This window comes from Hyla sarda, chromosome 1 (assembly GCF_029499605.1).
Source record: "Hyla sarda isolate aHylSar1 chromosome 1, aHylSar1.hap1, whole genome shotgun sequence".
Lineage (NCBI taxonomy): Eukaryota > Metazoa > Chordata > Amphibia > Anura > Hylidae > Hyla > Hyla sarda.
This window is the reverse complement of record NC_079189.1, coordinates 258,093,096-258,109,502: the sequence shown is the minus strand read 5'-3', so window position 1 is coordinate 258,109,502 and position 16,407 is coordinate 258,093,096. Positions and strand designations below refer to the sequence as shown.

The 16,407-nt window shown below is 50.8% G+C and overlaps 17 pseudogenes; all 17 read left to right on the top strand.

Moving 5' to 3' along the window:
- The first annotated feature begins 138 nt into the window (after positions 1–138).
- Positions 139–258, top strand: LOC130330917 (5S ribosomal RNA; annotated as a pseudogene).
- An 879-nt stretch (positions 259–1,137) lies between these two features.
- LOC130352048 (5S ribosomal RNA) lies at positions 1,138–1,257 on the top strand (annotated as a pseudogene).
- Positions 1,258–1,529: 272 nt separating this feature from the next.
- On the top strand, positions 1,530–1,649 carry LOC130341472 (5S ribosomal RNA; annotated as a pseudogene).
- A 284-nt stretch (positions 1,650–1,933) lies between these two features.
- On the top strand, positions 1,934–2,053 carry LOC130324531 (5S ribosomal RNA; annotated as a pseudogene).
- Positions 2,054–3,918: 1,865 nt separating this feature from the next.
- LOC130325633 (5S ribosomal RNA) lies at positions 3,919–4,038 on the top strand (annotated as a pseudogene).
- Positions 4,039–4,501: 463 nt separating this feature from the next.
- LOC130323276 (5S ribosomal RNA) lies at positions 4,502–4,621 on the top strand (annotated as a pseudogene).
- A 284-nt stretch (positions 4,622–4,905) lies between these two features.
- Positions 4,906–5,025, top strand: LOC130313783 (5S ribosomal RNA; annotated as a pseudogene).
- A 675-nt stretch (positions 5,026–5,700) lies between these two features.
- Positions 5,701–5,820, top strand: LOC130325622 (5S ribosomal RNA; annotated as a pseudogene).
- A 1,850-nt stretch (positions 5,821–7,670) lies between these two features.
- LOC130346040 (5S ribosomal RNA) lies at positions 7,671–7,790 on the top strand (annotated as a pseudogene).
- Positions 7,791–8,074: 284 nt separating this feature from the next.
- LOC130352541 (5S ribosomal RNA) lies at positions 8,075–8,194 on the top strand (annotated as a pseudogene).
- Positions 8,195–8,466: 272 nt separating this feature from the next.
- On the top strand, positions 8,467–8,586 carry LOC130341352 (5S ribosomal RNA; annotated as a pseudogene).
- A 284-nt stretch (positions 8,587–8,870) lies between these two features.
- LOC130324509 (5S ribosomal RNA) lies at positions 8,871–8,990 on the top strand (annotated as a pseudogene).
- Positions 8,991–10,855: 1,865 nt separating this feature from the next.
- On the top strand, positions 10,856–10,975 carry LOC130325611 (5S ribosomal RNA; annotated as a pseudogene).
- A 463-nt stretch (positions 10,976–11,438) lies between these two features.
- On the top strand, positions 11,439–11,558 carry LOC130323158 (5S ribosomal RNA; annotated as a pseudogene).
- Positions 11,559–11,842: 284 nt separating this feature from the next.
- LOC130313772 (5S ribosomal RNA) lies at positions 11,843–11,962 on the top strand (annotated as a pseudogene).
- A 2,269-nt stretch (positions 11,963–14,231) lies between these two features.
- Positions 14,232–14,351, top strand: LOC130313761 (5S ribosomal RNA; annotated as a pseudogene).
- A 1,667-nt stretch (positions 14,352–16,018) lies between these two features.
- Positions 16,019–16,138, top strand: LOC130313749 (5S ribosomal RNA; annotated as a pseudogene).
- The last annotated feature ends 269 nt before the right edge of the window (positions 16,139–16,407 follow it).

Genomic DNA, 16,407 nt, shown 5'->3' with positions numbered 1-16,407 from the left:
CAGCTTAGGGCCCAGTAAGTACCGGCATGGGAGACTGGCTGGGAATCCCGGGTGCAGTTGCCATTTTGCTCTGTTTCTGCTCCGATTCCGAAAATTATTTATTGATGCTTAAATCCACAGTATACAAAGTGTGAAGCTGTCAACGGCCATCCTAAGCTGAACGCTCCTGCTCTCGTCAGATCGCAGACTGCTACCCAGCTTAGGGCCTGGTAAGTACCAGCATGGGAGACTGGCTGGGAATCCCAGGTGCAGTTGACATTTTAATCTGTTGCCGCCTTCCGCTCCGATTCGGAAAAGGATTTATTGATGCTTAAATCCACAATACACAGGGTGTGAAGCTGTCAACGGCCATCCTAAGCCTGAACGTGCCTGCTCTCCTCAGATCGCAGACTACTGCCCGGCAGTTACCGGCATGGGAGACTGGCTGGCAATCCAAGGTGCCATTGACATTTTGCTCTGTTGCCGCCTTCCTCTCCGATTAATAAAAATATTTATTGATGCTTAAATTCACAATATACAAGGCGTGAAGATGTCAACGGCCATCCTAAGCTGAACGCGCCTTCTCTCGTCAGATCGCAGACTGCTACCCAGCTTAGGGCCCAGTAAGTACTGGCATGGGAGACTGGCTGGGAATCCCGGGTGCAGTTGACATTTTGCTCTGTTGCCGCCTTCCGTTCCGATTCCGAAAATGATTTATTAATGCTTAAATGCACAGTATAAAAATCATGAAGCTGTCAATGGCCATCCTAAGCTGAACGCGCCTGCTTTCGTCTGATCGCAGACTGCTACCTAGCTTAGGGCCCGGTAAGTACTGGCATGGGAGACTGGCTGGGAATCCCGGTTGCCGTTGACATTTTGCTCTATTGCTGCCTTCCGCTCCGATTCCGAAAATAATTTATTGATGCTTAAATCCACAGTATACTAGGTGTGAAGCTGTCGACGGCCATCCTAAGCTTAACGCGCCTGCTCTCGTCAGAATGCAGACTGGTACAGATCTTAGGGCCCGGTAAGTACCGGCATGGGACACTGGCTGGGAATCCCGGCTGCCGTTGACATTTTGCTCTGTTGCCGCCATCCGTTCCGATTCCGAAAAGGATTTATTGATGCTTAAATGCACAGTATACAGGGTGTGAAGCTGTCAACGGCCATCCTAAGCTGAATGCGCCTGCTCTCGTCAGATCGCAGACGGATACCCAGCTTAGGGCCTGGTAAGTACCAGCATGGGAGACTGGCTGGGAGTCCCAGGTGTTGTTGACATTTTGCTCTGTAGCCGCCTTCCGCTCCGATTCCGAAAAGGATTTATTGATGCTTAAATCCACAGTATACAGGGTGTGAAGCCGTCTACGGCTATCCTAAGCTGAATGTGTCTGTTCTTGTCAGATCGCAGACTGCTGCCCGGCAAGTACGGGCATGGGAGACTGGCTGGCAATCCAAGGTGCTATTGACATTTTGCTCTGTTGCCGCCTTCCTCTACGATTCCGAAAAGGCTTTATTGATGCTTAAATGCACAGTATAAAAAGCATGAAGCTGTCAATGGCCATCCTAAGCTGAATGCGCCTGCTCTCGTCAGATCGCAGACTGCTACCCAGCTTAGGGCCCGGTAAGTACTGGCATGGGAGCCTGGCTGGGAATCCCGGGTGCCGTTGACATTTTGCTCTATTGCTGCCTTCCGCTCCGATTCCGAAAATAATTTATTGATGCTTAAATCCACAGTATACAAGGTGTGAAGCTGTCGACGGCCATCCTAAGCTTAACGCGCCTGCTCTCGTCAGATCGCAGACTGGTACAGATCTTAGGGCCCGGTAAGTACCGGCATGGGACACTGGCTGGGAATCCCGGCTGCCGTTGACATTTTGCTCTGTTGCCGCCTTCCGTTCCGATTCCGAAAAGGATTTATTGATGCCTAAATGCACAGTTTAAAGGGCGAGAAGCTGTCGACGGCCATCCTAAGCTGAACGCGCCTGCTCTCGTCAGATCGCAGACTGCTACCCAGCTTAGGGCCCGGTAAGTACCAGCATGGGAGACTGGCTGGGAATCCCAGGTGTCGTTGACATTTTGCTCTGTTGCCGCCTTCCGCTCCGATTCCGAAAAGGTTTTATTGATGCTTAAATCCACAGTATACAGGGTGTGAAGATGTCTATGGCCATCCTAAGCTGAATGTGCCTGTTCTCGTCAGATCGCAGACTGCCACCCAGCTTTGGGCCTGGTAAGTACCAGCATGGGTGACTGGCTGGGAATCCCGGGTGCAGTTGACATTTTAATCTGTTACCGCCTTCCGCTCCGATTCGGAAAAGGATTTATTGATGCTTAAATCAACAATATACAGGGTGTGAAGCTGTCAACGGCCATCCTAAGCCTGAACGTGCCTGCTCTCCTCAGATCACAGACTACTGCCCGGCAGTTACCGGCATGGGAGACTGGCTGGCAATCCAAGGTGCCATTGACATTTTGCTCTGTTGCCGCCTTCCTCTCCGATTAATAAAAATATTTATTGATGCTTAAATTCACAATATACAAGGCGTGAAGATGTCAACGGCCATCCTAAGCTGAACGCGCCTGCTCTCGTCAGATCGCAGACTGCTACCCAGCTTAGGGCCCAGTAAGTACCGGCATGGGAGACTGGCTGGGAATCCCGGGTGCAGTTGACATTTTGCTCTGTTGCCGCCTTCCGTTCCGATTCCGAAAAGGATTTATTGATGCTTAAATCCACAATACACAGGGTGTGAAGCTGTCAACGGCCATCCTAAGCCTGAACGTGCCTGCTCTCCTCAGATCGCAGACTACTGCCTGGCAGTTACCGGCATGGGAGACTGGCTGGCAATCCAAGGTGCCATTGACATTTTGCTCTGTTGCCGCCTTCCTCTCCGATTAATAAAAATATTTATTGATGCTTCAATTCACAATATACAAGGCGTGAAGATGTCAACGGCCATCCTAAGCTGAACGTGCCTGCTCTCGTCAGATCGCAGACTGCTACCCAGCTTAGGGCCCAGTAAGTACCGGCATGGGAGACTGGCTGGGAATCCCGGGTGCAGTTGACATTATGCTCTGTTGCCGCCTTCTGTTCTGATTCCGAAAAGGATTTATTGATGCTTAAATGCACAGTATAAAAAGCATGAAGCTGTCAACGGCCATCCTAAGCTGAACGCGCCTGCTCTCGTCAGATCGCAGACTGCTACCCAGCTTAGGGCCCAGTAAGTACCGGCATGGGAGACTGGCTGGGAATCCCGGGTGCAGTTGACATTATGCTCTGTTGCCGCCTTCCGTTCCGATTCCGAAAAGGATTTATTGATGCTTAAATGCACAGAATACAGGGTGTGAAGCTGTCAACGGCCATCCTAAGCTGAACGCGCCTGCTCTCGTCAGATCGCAGACTGATACCCAGCTTAGGGCCTGGTAAGTACCAGCATGGTAGACTGGCTGGAATCCCGGGTGCAGTTGACATTTTAATCTGTTGCCGCCTTCCGCTCCGATTCGGAAAAGGATTTATTGATGCTTAAATCCACAATATACAGGGTGTGAAGCTGTCAACGGCCATCCTAAGCTGAACGTGTCTGCTCTCCTCAGATCGCAGACTGCTGCCCGGCAGATACCGGCGTGGGAGACTGGCTGGCAATCCAAGGTGCCATTGACATTTTGCTCTGTTGCCGCCTTCCTCTCCGATTAATAAAAATATTAATTGATGCTTAAATCCACAGTATACAAAGTGTGAAGCTGTCAACGGCCATCCTAAGCTGGACGCGCCTGCTCTCGTCAGATTGCAGACTGTTACCCAGCTTAGGGCCTGGTAAGTACCAGCATGGGAGACTGGCTGGGAATCCCGGGTGCAGTTGACATTTTAATCTGTTGCCGCCTTCCGCTCTGATTCGGAAAAGGATTTATTGATGCTTAAATGCACAGTATAAAGGGCGTGAAGCTGTCAACGGCCATCCTAAGCTGAACGCGCTTGCTCTCGTCAGAACGCAGACTGCTACCCAGCTTAGGGCCCGGTAAGTACCAGCATGGGAGACTGGCTGGGAATCCCAGGTGTTGTTGACATTTTGCTCTGTAGCCGCCTTCCGCTCCGATTCCGAAAAGGATTTATTGATGCTTAAATCCACAGTATACAGGTTGTGAAGCCGTCTACGGCTATCCTAAGCTGAATGTGCCTGTTCTTGTCAGATCGCAGACTGCTGCCCGGCAAGTACGGGCATGGGAGACTGGCTGGCAATCCAAGGTGCTATTGACATTTTGCTCTGTTGCCGCCTTCCTCTCTGATTCCGAAAAGGATTTATTGATGCTTAAATCAACAATATACAGGGTGTGAAGCTGTCAACGGCCATCCTAAGCCTGAACGTGCCTGCTCTCCTCAGATCGCAGACTGCTGCCCGGCAGTTACCGGCATGGGAGTCTGGCTGGCAATCCAAGGTGCCATTGACATTTTGCTCTGTTGCCGCCTTCCTCTCCGATTAATAAAAATATTTATTGATGCTTAAATCCACAATATACAAGGCGTGAAGATGTCAACGGCCATCCTAAGCTGAACGCGCCTGCTCTCGTCAGATCGCAGACGGCTACCCAGCTTAGGGCCCGGTAAGTACTGGCATGGGAGACTGGCTGGGAATCCCGGGTGCCGTTGACATTTTGCTCTATTGCTGCCTTCCGCTCCAATTACGAAAAGAATTTATTGATGCTTAAATCCACAGTATACAAGGTGTGAAGCTGTCGACGGCCATCCTAAGCTTAACGCGCCTGCTCTCGTCAGATCGCAGACTGGTACAGATCTTAGGGCCCGGTAATTACCGGCATGGGACACTGGCTGGGAATCCCGGCTGCCGTTGACATTTTGCTCTGTTGCCGCCTTCCGTTCCGATTCTGAAAAGGATTTATTGATGCTTAAATGCACAGTATAAAGGGCGAGAAGCTGTCAACGGCCATCCTAAGCTGAACGCGCCTGCTCTCGTCAGATCGCAGACTGCTACCCAGCTTAGGGCCCGGTAAGTACCAGCATGGGAGACTGGCTGGGAATCCCAGGTGTCGTTGACATTTTGCTCTGTTGCCGCCTTACGCTCCGATTCCGAAAAGAATTTATTGATGCTTAAATCCACAATACACAGGCTGTGAAGCTGTCAACGGCCATCCTAAGCTGAACGCGCCTGCTCTCGTCAGATCGCAGACTGATACCCAGCTTAGGGCCTGGTAAGTACCAGCATGGTAGACTGGCTGGAATCCCGGGTGCAGTTGACATTTTAATCTGTTGCCGCCTTCCGCTCCGATTCGGAAAAGGATTTATTGATGCTTAAATCCACAATATACAGGGTGTGAATCTGTCAACGGCCATCCTAAGCTGAACGTGTCTGCTCTCCTCAGATCGCAGACTGCTGCCCGGCAGATACCGGCGTGGGAGACTGGCTGGCAATCCAAGGTGCCATTGACATTTTGCTCTGTTGCCGCCTTCCTCTCCGATTAATAAAAATATTAATTGATGCTTAAATCCACAGTATACAAAGTGTGAAGCTGTCAACGGCCATCCTAAGCTGGACGCGCCTGCTCTCGTCAGATTGCAGACTGTTACCCAGCTTAGGGCCTGGTAAGTACCAGCATGGGAGACTGGCTGGGAATCCCGGGTGCAGTTGACATTTTAATCTGTTGCTGCCTTCCGCTCTGATTCGGAAAAGGATTTATTGATGCTTAAATGCACAGTATAAAGGGCGTGAAGCTGTCAACGGCCATCCTAAGCTGAACGCGCTTGCTCTCGTCAGAACGCAGACTGCTACCCAGCTTAGGGCCCGGTAAGTACCAGCATGGGAGACTGGCTGGGAATCCCAGGTGTTGTTGACATTTTGCTCTGTAGCCGCCTTCCGCTCCGATTCCGAAAAGGATTTATTGATGCTTAAATCCACAGTATACAGGTTGTGAAGCCGTCTACGGCTATCCTAAGCTGAATGTGCCTGTTCTTGTCAGATCGCAGACTGCTGCCCGGCAAGTACAGGCATGGGAGACTGGCTGACAATCCAAGGTGCTATTGACATTTTGCTCTGTTGCCGCCTTCCTCTCTGATTCCGAAAAGGATTTATTGATGCTTAAATGCACAGTATAAAAAGCATGAAGCTGTCAATGGCCATCCTAAGCTGAACGCGCCTGCTCTCGTCAGATCGCAGACTGCTACCCAGCTTAGAGCCCGGTAAGTACTGGCATGGGAGACTGGCTGGGAATCCCGGGTGCAGTTGACATTTTGCTCTGTTGCCGCCTTACGCTCCGATTCCGAAAAGGATTTATTGATGCTTAAATCCACAGTATACAGGGTGTGAAGATGTCTACGGCCATCCTAAGCTGAATGCTCCTGTTCTCGTCAGATCGCAGACTGCTACCCAGCTTCGGGCCTGGTATGTACCAGCATGGGAGACTGGCTGGGAATCCCGGGTGCAGTTGACATTTTGCTCTGTTTCTGCTCCGATTCCGAAAATTATTTATTGATGCTTAAATCCACAATACACCGGGTGTGAAGCTGTCAACGGCCATCCTAAGCCTGAACATGCCTGCTCTCCTCAGATCGCAGACTGCTGCCCGGCAGTTACGAGCATGGGAGACTGGCTGGCAATTCAAAGTGCCATTGACATTTTGCTCTGTTGCCGCCTTCCTCTCCGATTAATAAAAATATTTATTGATGCTTAAATCCACAATATACAAGGCGTGAAGATGTCAACGGCCATCCTAAGCTGAACGCGCCTGCTCTTGTCAGATCGCAGACTGCTACCCAGCTAAGGGCACAGTAAGTACCAGCATGGGAGACTGGCTGGGAATCCCGGGTGCAGTTGACATTTTAATCTGTTGCCGCCTTCCGCTTCGATTCCGAAAAGGATTTATTGATGCTTAAATGCACAGTATAAAAAGCATGAAGCTGTCAATGGCCATCCTAAGCTGAACGCGCCTGCTCTCGTCAGATCGCAGACTGCTCTAGCTTAGGGCCCGGTAGGTACTGGCATGGGAGACTGGCTGGGAATCCCGGTTGCCGTTGACATTTTGCTCTATTGCTGCCTTCCGCTCCGATTCCGAAAATTATTTATTGATGCTTAAATCTAGAGTATACAAGGTGTGAAGCTGTCGACGGCCATCCTAAGCTTAACGCGCCTGCTCTCGTCAGATAGCAGACTGCTACCCAGCTTAGGGCCTGGTAAGTACCAGCATGGGAGACTGGCTGGGAATCCCAGGTGCAGTTGACAATTTAATCTGTTGCCGCCTTCCGCTCCGATTCGGAAAAGGATTTATTGATGCTTAAATCCACAATACACAGGGTGTAAAGCTGTCAACGGCCATCCTAAGCCTGAACGTGCCTGCTCTCCTCAGATCGCAGACCACTGCCCGGCAGTTACCGGCATGGGAGACTGGCTGGCAATCCAAGGTGCCATTGACATTTTGCTCTGTTGCCGCCTTCCTCTCCGATTAATAAAAATATTTATTGATGATTAAATTCACAATATACAAGGCGTGAAGATGTCAACGGCCATCCTAAGCTGAACGCGCCTGCTCTCGTCAGATCGCAGACTGCTACCCAGCTTAGGGCCCAGTAAGTACCGGCATGGGAGACTGGCTGGGAATCCCGGGTGCAGTTGCCATTTTGCTCTGTTTCTGCTCCGATTCCGAAAATTATTTATTGATGCTTAAATCCACAGTATACAAAGTGTGAAGCTGTCAACGGCCATCCTAAGCTGAACGCTCCTGCTCTCGTCAGATCGCAGACTGCTACCTAGCTTAGGGCCCGGTAAGTACTGGCATGGGAGACTGGCTGGGAATCCCGGTTGCCGTTGACATTTTGCTCTATTGCTGCCTTCCGCTCCGATTCCGAAAATAATTTATTGATGCTTAAATCCACAGTATACTAGGTGTGAAGATGTCGACGGCCATCCTAAGCTTAACGCGCCTGCTCTCGTCAGAATGCAGACTGGTACAGATCTTAGGGCCCGGTAAGTACCGGCATGGGACACTGGCTGGGAATCCCGGCTGCCGTTGACATTTTGCTCTGTTGCCGCCATCCGTTCCGATTCCGAAAAGGATTTATTGATGCTTAAATGCACAGTATACAGGGTGTGAAGCTGTCAACGGCCATCCTAAGCTGAACGCGCCTGCTCTCGTCAGATCGCAGACTGATACCCAGCTTAGGGCCTGGTAAGTACCAGCATGGGAGACTGGCTGGGAGTCCCAGGTGTTGTTGACATTTTGCTCTGTAGCCGCCTTCCGCTCCGATTCCGAAAAGGATTTATTGATGCTTAAATCCACAGTATACAGGGTGTGAAGCCGTCTACGGCTATCCTAAGCTGAATGTGTCTGTTCTTGTCAGATCGCAGACTGCTGCCCGGCAAGTACGGGCATGGGAGACTGGCTGGCAATCCAAGGTGCTATTGACATTTTGCTCTGTTGCCGCCTTCCTCTACGATTCCGAAAAGGCTTTATTGATGCTTAAATGCACAGTATAAAAAGCATGAAGCTGTCAATGGCCATCCTAAGCTGAATGCGCCTGCTCTCGTCAGATCGCAGACTGCTACCCAGCTTAGGGCCCGGTAAGTACTGGCATGGGAGCCTGGCTGGGAATCCCGGGTGCCGTTGACATTTTGCTCTATTGCTGCCTTCCGCTCCGATTCCGAAAATAATTTATTGATGCTTAAATCCACAGTATACAAGGTGTGAAGCTGTCGACGGCCATCCTAAGCTTAACGCGCCTGCTCTCGTCAGATCGCAGACTGGTACAGATCTTAGGGCCCGGTAAGTACCGGCATGGGACACTGGCTGGGAATCCCGGCTGCCGTTGACATTTTGCTCTGTTGCCGCCTTCCGTTCCGATTCCGAAAAGGATTTATTGATGCCTAAATGCACAGTTTAAAGGGCGAGAAGCTGTCGACGGCCATCCTAAGCTGAACGCGCCTGCTCTCGTCAGATCGCAGACTGCTACCCAGCTTAGGGCCCGGTAAGTACCAGCATGGGAGACTGGCTGGGAATCCCAGGTGTCGTTGACATTTTGCTCTGTTGCCGCCTTCCGCTCCGATTCCGAAAAGGTTTTATTGATGCTTAAATCCACAGTATACAGGGTGTGAAGATGTCTATGGCCATCCTAAGCTGAATGCGCCTGTTCTCGTCAGATCGCAGACTGCCACCCAGCTTTGGGCCTGGTAAGTACCAGCATGGGTGACTGGCTGGGAATCCCGGGTGCAGTTGACATTTTAATCTGTTGCCGCCTTCCGCTCCGATTCGGAAAAGGATTTATTGATGCTTAAATCAACAATATACAGGGTGTGAAGCTGTCAACGGCCATCCTAAGCCTGAACGTGCCTGCTCTCCTCAGATCACAGACTACTGCCCGGCAGTTACCGGCATGGGAGACTGGCTGGCAATCCAAGGTGCCATTGACATTTTGCTCTTTTGCCGCCTTCCTCTCCGATTAATAAAAATATTTATTGATGCTTAAATTCACAATATACAAGGCGTGAAGATGTCAACGGCCATCCTAAGCTGAACGCGCCTGCTCTCGTCAGATCGCAGACTGCTACCCAGCTTAGGGCCCAGTAAGTACCGGCATGGGAGACTGGCTGGGAATCCCGGGTGCAGTTGACATTTTGCTCTGTTGCCGCCTTCCGTTCCGATTCCGAAAAGGATTTATTGATGCTTAAATCCACAATACACAGGGTGTGAAGCTGTCAACGGCCATCCTAAACCTGAACGTGCCTGCTCTCCTCAGATCGCAGACTACTGCCTGGCAGTTACCGGCATGGGAGACTGGCTGGCAATCCAAGGTGCCATTGACATTTTGCTCTGTTGCCGCCTTCCTCTCCGATTAATAAAAATATTTATTGATGCTTCAATTCACAATATACAAGGCGTGAAGATGTCAACGGCCATCCTAAGCTGAACGTGCCTGCTCTCGTCAGATCGCAGACTGCTACCCAGCTTAGGGCCCAGTAAGTACCGGCATGGGAGACTGGCTGGGAATCCCGGGTGCAGTTGACATTATGCTCTGTTGCCGCCTTCTGTTCTGATTCCGAAAAGGATTTATTGATGCTTAAATGCACAGTATAAAAAGCATGAAGCTGTCAACGGCCATCCTAAGCTGAACGCGCCTGCTCTCGTCAGATCGCAGACTGCTACCCAGCTTAGGGCCCAGTAAGTACCGGCATGGGAGACTGGCTGGGAATCCCGGGTGCAGTTGACATTATGCTCTGTTGCCGCCTTCCGTTCCGATTCCGAAAAGGATTTATTGATGCTTAAATGCACAGAATACAGGGTGTGAAGCTGTCAACGGCCATCCTAAGCTGAACGCGCCTGCTCTCGTCAGATCGCAGACTGATACCCAGCTTAGGGCCTGGTAAGTACCAGCATGGTAGACTGGCTGGAATCCCGGGTGCAGTTGACATTTTAATCTGTTGCCGCCTTCCGCTCCGATTCGGAAAAGGATTTATTGATGCTTAAATCCACAATATACAGGGTGTGAAGCTGTCAACGGCCATCCTAAGCTGAACGTGTCTGCTCTCCTCAGATCGCAGACTGCTGCCCGGCAGATACCGGCGTGGGAGACTGGCTGGCAATCCAAGGTGCCATTGACATTTTGCTCTGTTGCCGCCTTCCTCTCCGATTAATAAAAATATTAATTGATGCTTAAATCCACAGTATACAAAGTGTGAAGCTGTCAACGGCCATCCTAAGCTGGACGCGCCTGCTCTCGTCAGATTGCAGACTGTTACCCAGCTTAGGGCCTGGTAAGTACCAGCATGGGAGACTGGCTGGGAATCCCGGGTGCAGTTGACATTTTAATCTGTTGCCGCCTTCCGCTCTGATTCGGAAAAGGATTTATTGATGCTTAAATGCACAGTATAAAGGGCGTGAAGCTGTCAACGGCCATCCTAAGCTGAACGCGCTTGCTCTCGTCAGAACGCAGACTGCTACCCAGCTTAGGGCCCGGTAAGTACCAGCATGGGAGACTGGCTGGGAATCCCAGGTGTTGTTGACATTTTGCTCTGTAGCCGCCTTCCGCTCCGATTCCGAAAAGGATTTATTGATGCTTAAATCCACAGTATACAGGTTGTGAAGCCGTCTACGGCTATCCTAAGCTGAATGTGCCTGTTCTTGTCAGATCGCAGACTGCTGCCCGGCAAGTACGGGCATGGGAGACTGGCTGGCAATCCAAGGTGCTATTGACATTTTGCTCTGTTGCCGCCTTCCTCTCTGATTCCGAAAAGGATTTATTGATGCTTAAATCAACAATATACAGGGTGTGAAGCTGTCAACGGCCATCCTAAGCCTGAACGTGCCTGCTCTCCTCAGATCGCAGACTGCTGCCCGGCAGTTACCGGCATGGGAGTCTGGCTGGCAATCCAAGGTGCCATTGACATTTTGCTCTGTTGCCGCCTTCCTCTCCGATTAATAAAAATATTTATTGATGCTTAAATCCACAATATACAAGGCGTGAAGATGTCAACGGCCATCCTAAGCTGAACGCGCCTGCTCTCGTCAGATCGCAGACGGCTACCCAGCTTAGGGCCCGGTAAGTACTGGCATGGGAGACTGGCTGGGAATCCCGGGTGCCGTTGACATTTTGCTCTATTGCTGCCTTCCGCTCCAATTACGAAAAGAATTTATTGATGCTTAAATCCACAGTATACAAGGTGTGAAGCTGTCGACGGCCATCCTAAGCTTAACGCGCCAGCTCTCGTCAGATCGCAGACTGGTACAGATCTTAGGGCCCGGTAATTACCGGCATGGGACACTGGCTGGGAATCCCGGCTGCCGTTGACATTTTGCTCTGTTGCCGCCTTCCGTTCCGATTCTGAAAAGGATTTATTGATGCTTAAATGCACAGTATAAAGGGCGAGAAGCTGTCAACGGCCATCCTAAGCTGAACGCGCCTGCTCTCGTCAGATCGCAGACTGCTACCCAGCTTAGGGCCCGGTAAGTACCAGCATGGGAGACTGGCTGGGAATCCCAGGTGTCGTTGACATTTTGCTCTGTTGCCGCCTTACGCTCCGATTCCGAAAAGGATTTATTGATGCTTAAATCCACAGTATACAGGGTTTGAAGCCGTCTACGGCTATCCTAAGCTGAATGTGCCTGTTCTTGTCAGATCGCAGACTGCTGCCCGGCACGTACGGGCATGGGAGACTGGCTGGCAATCCAAGGTGCTATTGACATTTTGCTCTGTTGCCGCCTTCCGTTCCGATTCTGAAAAGGATTTATTGATGCTTAAATGCACAGTATAAAGGGCGAGAAGCTGTCAACGGCCATCCTAAGCTGAACGCGCCTGCTCTCGTCAGATCGCAGACTGCTACCCAGCTTAGGGCCCGGTAAGTACCAGCATGGGAGACTGGCTGGGAATCCCAGGTGTCGCTGAAATTTTGTTCTGTTGCCGCCATCCGCTCCGATTCCGAAAAGGATTTATTGATGCTTAAATCCACAGTATACAGGGTATGAAGATGTCTACGGCCATCCTAAGCTGAATGCGCCTGTTCTCGTCAGATCGCAGACTGCTACCCAGCTTCGGGCCTGGTAAGTACCGGCATGGGAGACTGGCTGGGAATCCCGGTTGCCGTTGACATTTTGCTCCGATTCCGAAAATTATTTATTGATGCTTAAATCCACAGTATACAAAGTGTGAAGCTGTCAACGGCCATCCTAAGCTGAATGCGCCTGCTCTCGTCAGATTGCAGACTGCTACCCAGCTTAGGGCCCGGTAAGTACCAGCATGGGAGACTGGCTGGGAATCCCAGTTGTTGTTGACATTTTGCTCTGTAGCCGCCTTCCGCTTCGATTCCGAAAAGGATTTATTGATGCTTAAATCCACAGTATACAGGGTGTGAAGCCGTCCACGGCTATCCTAAGCTGAATGTGCCTGTTCTTGTCAGATTGCAGACTGCTGCCCGGCAAGTACGGGCATGGGAGACTGGCTGGCAATCCAAGGAACTATTGACATTTTGCTCTGTTGCCGCCTTCCTCTCCGATTCCGAAAAGGATTTATTGATGCTTAAATGCACAGTATAAAAAGCATGAAGCTGTCAATGGCCATCCTAAGCTGAACGCGCCTGCTCTTGTCAGATCGCAGACTGCTACCCAGCTTAGGGCCTGGTAAGTACTGGCATGGGAGACTGGCTGGGAATCCCAGGTGCCTTTGACATTTTGCTCTATTGCTGCCCTCCGCTCCGATTCCGAAAAGAATTTATTGATGCTTAAATCCACAGTATGCAAGGTGTGAAGCTGTCGACGGCCATCCTAAGCTTAACGTGCCTGCTCTCGTCAGATCGCAGACTGGTACAGATCTTAGGGCCCGGTAAGTACCGGCATGGGAAACTGGCTGGGAATCCCGGCTGTCGTTGAAATTTTGCTCTGTTGCCGCCTTCCGTTCCGATTCCGAAAAGGATTTATTGATGCTTAAATGCACAGTATACAAAGTATACAAAGTGTGCAAAGTGTGAAGCTGTCAACGGCCATCCTAAGCTGAACTCGCCTGCTCTCGTCAGATCGCAGACTGCTACCCAGCTTAGGGCCTGGTAAGTACTAGCATGGGAGACTGGCTGGGAATCCCGGGTGCAGTTGACATTTTAATCTGTTGCCGCCTTCCGATCCAATTCGGAAAAGGATCTATTGATGCTTAAATCCACAATATACAGGGTGTGAAGCTGTCAACGGCCATCCTAAGCCTGAACGTGCCTGCTGTCTTCAGATCGCAGACTGCTGCCCGGCAGATACCGGCATGGGAGACTGGCTGGCAATCCAAGGTGCCATTGACATTTTGCTCTGTTGCCGCCTTCTTCTCCGATTAATAAAAATATTTATTGATGCTTAAATCCACAATATACAAGGCGTGAAGATGTCAACGGCCATCCTAAGCTGAACGCGCCTGCTCTCGTCAGATCGCAGACTGCTACCCAGCTTAGGGCCCAGTAAGTACCGGCATGGGAGACTGGCTGGGAATCCCGGGTGCAGTTGACATCTTGCTCTGTTGCCGCCTTCCCTTCCGATTCCGAAAAGGATTTATTGATGCTTAAATGCACAGTATAAAAATCATGAAGCTGTCAATGGCCATCCTAAGCTTAACGCGCCTGCTCTCGTCAGATCGCAGACTGGTACAGATCTTAGGGCCCGGTAATTACCGGCATGGGACACTGGCTGGGAATCCCGGCTGCCGTTGACATTTTGCTCTGTTGCCGCCTTCCGTTCCGATTCTGAAAAGGATTTATTGATGCTTAAATGCACAGTATAAAGGGCGAGAAGCTGTCAACGGCCATCCTAAGCTGAACGCGCCTGCTCTCGTCAGATCGCAGACTGCTACCCAGCTTAGGGCCCGGTAAGTACCAGCATGGGAGACTGGCTGGGAATCCCAGGTGTCGTTGACATTTTGCTCTGTTGCCGCCTTACGCTCCGATTCCGAAAAGGATTTATTGATGCTTAAATCCACAGTATACAGGGTGTGCAGATGTCTACGGCCATCCTAAGCTGAATGCGCCTGTTCTCGTCAGATCGCAGACTGCTACCCAGCTTCGGGCCTGGTAAGTACCAGCATGGGAGACTGGCTGGGAATCCCGAGTGCAGTTGACATTTTGCTCCGATTCCGAAAATAATTTATTGATGCTTAAATCCACAGTATACAAAGTGTGAAGCTGTCAACAGCCATCCTAAGCTGAACGTGCCTGCTCTCGTCAGATTGCAGACTGCTACCCAGCTTAGGGCCTGGTAAGTACCAGCATGGGAGACTGGCTGGAATCCTGGGTGCAGTTGACATTTTAATCTGTTGCCGCCATCCGCTCCGATTCGGAAAAGGATTTATTGATGCTTAAATCCACAATATACAACACGTAAAGATGTCAACGGCCATCCTAAGCTGAACGCGCCTGCTCTCGTCAGATTGCAGACTGCTACCCAGTTTAGGGCCCAGTAAGTACCGGCATGGGAGACTGGCTGGGAATCCCGGGTGCAGTTGACATTTTGCTCTGTTGCCGCCTTCCTCTCCGATTCCGAAAAGGATTTATTGGTGCTTAAATGCGCAGTATAAAAATCATGAAGCTGTCAATGGCCATCCTAAGCTGAACGCGCCTGCTCTCGTCACATCGCAGACTGCTACCCAGCTTAGGGCCTGGTAAGTACTGGCATGGGAGACTGGCTGGGAATCCCGGTTGCCGTTGACATTTTGCTCTGTTGCCGCCTTCCGTTCCGATTCCGAAAAGGATTTATTGATGCTTAAATGCACAGTATACAAAGTGTGAAGCTGTCAACGGCCATCCTAAGCTGAACGCGCCTGCGCTCGTCAGATCGCAGACTGCTACCCAGCTTAGGGCCTGGTAAGTACCAGCATGGGAGACTGGCTGGGAATCCCGGGTGCAGTTGACATTTTAATCTGTTGCTGCCTTCCGCTCCGATTCGGAAAAGGATTTATTGATGCTTAAATGCACAGTATAAAGGGCGTGAAGCTGTCAACGGCCATCCTAAGCTGAACGCGCCTGCTCTCGTCAGATCGCAGACTGCTACCCAGCTTAGGGCCCGGTAAGTACCAGCATGGGAGACTGGCTGGCAATCCCAGGTGTTGTTGACATTTTGCTCTGTAGCCGCCTTCCGCTCCGATTCCGAAAAGGATTTTTTGATGCTTAAATCCACAGTATACAGGGTGTGAAGCCGTCTACGGCTGTCCTAAGCTGAATGTGCCTGTTCTTGTCAGATCGCAGACTGCTGCCCGGCAAGTACTAACATGGGAGACTGGCTGGGAATCCCGGGTGCAGTTGACATTTTGCTCTGTTGCCGCCTTCCGTTCCGATTCCGAAAAGGATTTATTGATGCTTAAATGCACAGTATAAAAATCATGAAGCTGTCAATGGCCATCCTAAGCTGAACGCGCCTGCTCTCGTCAGATCGCAGACTGCTACCCAGCTTAGGGCCTGGTAAGTACTGGCATGGGACACTGGCTGGGAATCCCGGCTGCCGTTGACATTTTGCTCTTTTGCCGCCTTCCGCTCCGATTCCGAAAAGGATTTATTGATGCCTGAATGCACAGTATAAAGGGCGAGAAGCTGTCAACGGCCATCCTAAGCTGAACGCGCCTGCTCTCGTCAGATCGCAGACTGCTACCCAGCTTAGGGCCCGGTAAGTACCAGCATGGGAGACTGGCTGGGAATCCCAGGTGTCGTTGACATTTTGCTATGTTGCCGCCTTTCGCTCCGATTCCGAAAAAGGATTTATTGATGCTTAAATCCACAGTATACAGGGTGTGAAGATGTCTACGGCCATCCTAAGCTGAATGCGCCTGTTCTCGTCAGATCGCAGACTGCTACCCAGCTTAGGGCCCGGTAAGTACCAGCTTGGGAGACTGGCTGGGAATCCCAGGTGTTGTTGACATTTTGCTCTGTAGCCGCCTTCCGCTTCGATTCCGAAAAGGATTTATTGATGCTTAAATCCACAGTA